A 2,500-nucleotide genomic window follows, 5' to 3' on the forward strand; every position below is an offset into this window, starting at 1 on the left:
AAAGAGAGAGACAGAGAGAGAGTAAGAGACAGTGAGAGAGAGAGAGGGAGAGAATGAGAGAGATAGAGAGAAGTAAAGACAGAAAGCAGGAGAAACAGGGGGAGTGGTTAATGAAGGAGTAACAGCTAATGGTTAAGTGCAGTATTACCATCAGCACACACCCTGCGGAATCAGCACATCCACAAGGAGCCCAGCGGCTAAGAGCAGCTACACAACCAACCCTGAGACTCAGCTAAACTCACTACACAACCAACCCTGAGACTCAGCTAAAACTCACTACACAACCAACCCTGAGACTCAGCTAAACTCACTACACAACCAACCCTGAGACTCAGCTAAACTCACTACACAACCAACCCTGAGACTCAGCTAAACTCACTACACAACCAACCCTGAGACTCAGCTAAACTCACTACACACCCAACCCTGAGACTCAGCTAAACTCACTACACAACCAACCCTGAGACTCAGCTAAACTCACTCGTGTGTCTGGATTATAGGAGCCGATAGAGAACTCATCATCTCTTCAACTCGCTGTTGTTATTTCTGTTTTATAAATACAAACAATATGGCTGGCCGAATATATTCTCAGCGTTGAATGAAACAGGATTGAGCTCCCGTGTGAAAGGAAGCTTTTGAAATCATTCTATCGGCTGAAGGACTGCTTATCCCATTCCAGAAGCCAAAAGGGCTGAAATAAACCTGTCTGAGAGAAGAAGTCTCTTCTGTTGTGTAGTGCATTCCAAGGACAGTTTAACATTTGAAGTTCTCTGAATAATCTTCCAATCTACTGAACTAATCCAACTTAACTAACTTCCACTATACACACATATACATCTGGGACTATAAAAGCATACTATAGTGCAGTAGAAGTAACAGTAAATATAGTACAGTGTAAATAACATCCGCACCTAGTAGTATTGCTAAGCATACTGTACTACTCGATATCATTGCCCATCTGTTTGCCAATAGGAAGCCGTGTTACTGTGGAGAGGACCAATAGGAAGCTGTGTTACTGCGGAGAGGACCAATAGGAAGCCGTGTTACTGTGGAGAGGACCAATAGGAAGCTGTGTTACTGTGGAGAGGACCAATAGGAAGCTGTGTTACTGTGGAGGGCTCCAGTCAGGAGCGGTGGTACTCACTGAGGGGCAGGACGGTGATCTGGATGTTGCGGGGACCGTTTGGTCCGGTCCACAAACTCGCCGGTGCCGGCCCGCTCGCGCTCCGTGACCCGGCAGATGTATTTCCCAGAATCCTGGGCTGTGAGGCGGCGCAGGCGGAGCAGGTGCAGGGCGGGGCTCTCCTTGCGCAGGGTCAGCTGACCGGCCGCCTCGCGCGCGCTGTAGTCTGGGCTCAGCGTGGGCACGCCCCCGGGGTCCACCACCGCCAGCGGGGCCGAGCTGAACACCCAGGACACGGAGAAGAACCGGTCCGCCACCGCCTGGGCCTCAATGGAGCAGCGCAGGTCCACAGTCTCCCCCGCCTGGTACACCTTCCGCTCCGAGCTCACCACGATACTGAAGTCCCTGTCTGAAACGCACACACACACACACGCGCACCATACACACGCACGCACGCACAGACACACACACACAGACACAGACACAGACACAGACACAGACACAGACACAGACACACAGACACACAGACACACAGACACACACACACACACACACACACACACACACACACACACGCAAGCACCACACACACACACACGCACGCACACACACACACACACACACACACACACGCACCATACACACACACACACACACACACACACACACGCACACACGCACACACACGTGCACCATACACATACACACACACACACACACGCGCACCATACACCACACACACACACACACACACACACACACGCGCACCATACACACACACACACGCGCGCACACGCGCACCATACACACACACACACACACACACACACACAGACACAAACACAGTCAGTGTTCATCTACACACTGAAGTTACCCTCTAAAGGGACACACACATTAACTCACACAATATAGTGTCTGTCCAACACAAACCAGTACAGCACAGATTCTCTCCTCAGCGTAATCCAATCGTAGAGCAGAACCTCTAAAGCAGAAGGACTCAGAGAGAGAGAGGAGTCAGAGCGAGACAGGAGAGGGAGTCAGAGCGGGAGAGGAGTCAGAGCGAGAGAGGGAGTCAGAGCGGGAGAGGGAGTCAGAGTGAGAGAGGAGAGGGAGTCAGAGCGAGAGAGGAGAGGGAGTCAGAGCGGGAGAGGGAGTCAGAGCGAGAGAGGAGAGGGAGTCAGAGCGAGAGAGGAGAGGGAGTCAGAGCGAGAGAGGAGAGGGAGTCAGAGCAGGAGAGGAGAGGGAGTCAGAGCAGGAGAGGAGAGGGAGTCAGAGCAGGAGAGGAGAGGGAGTCAGAGCGAGAGAGGAGAGGGAGTCAGAGCAGGAGAGGAGAGGGAGTCAGAGCAGGAGAGGAGAGGGAGTCAGAGCAGGAGAGGA

General features: G+C 52.4%; 1 pseudogene; it reads right to left on the reverse strand.

Moving 5' to 3' along the window:
* Positions 1 to 2,500, reverse strand: part of LOC133123829 (immunoglobulin superfamily member 3-like) — a 41,599-nt pseudogene that overhangs the window by 14,264 nt on the left and 24,835 nt on the right.

The sequence above is a fragment of the Conger conger genome, chromosome 3 (assembly GCF_963514075.1).
Source record: "Conger conger chromosome 3, fConCon1.1, whole genome shotgun sequence".
Lineage (NCBI taxonomy): Eukaryota > Metazoa > Chordata > Actinopteri > Anguilliformes > Congridae > Conger > Conger conger.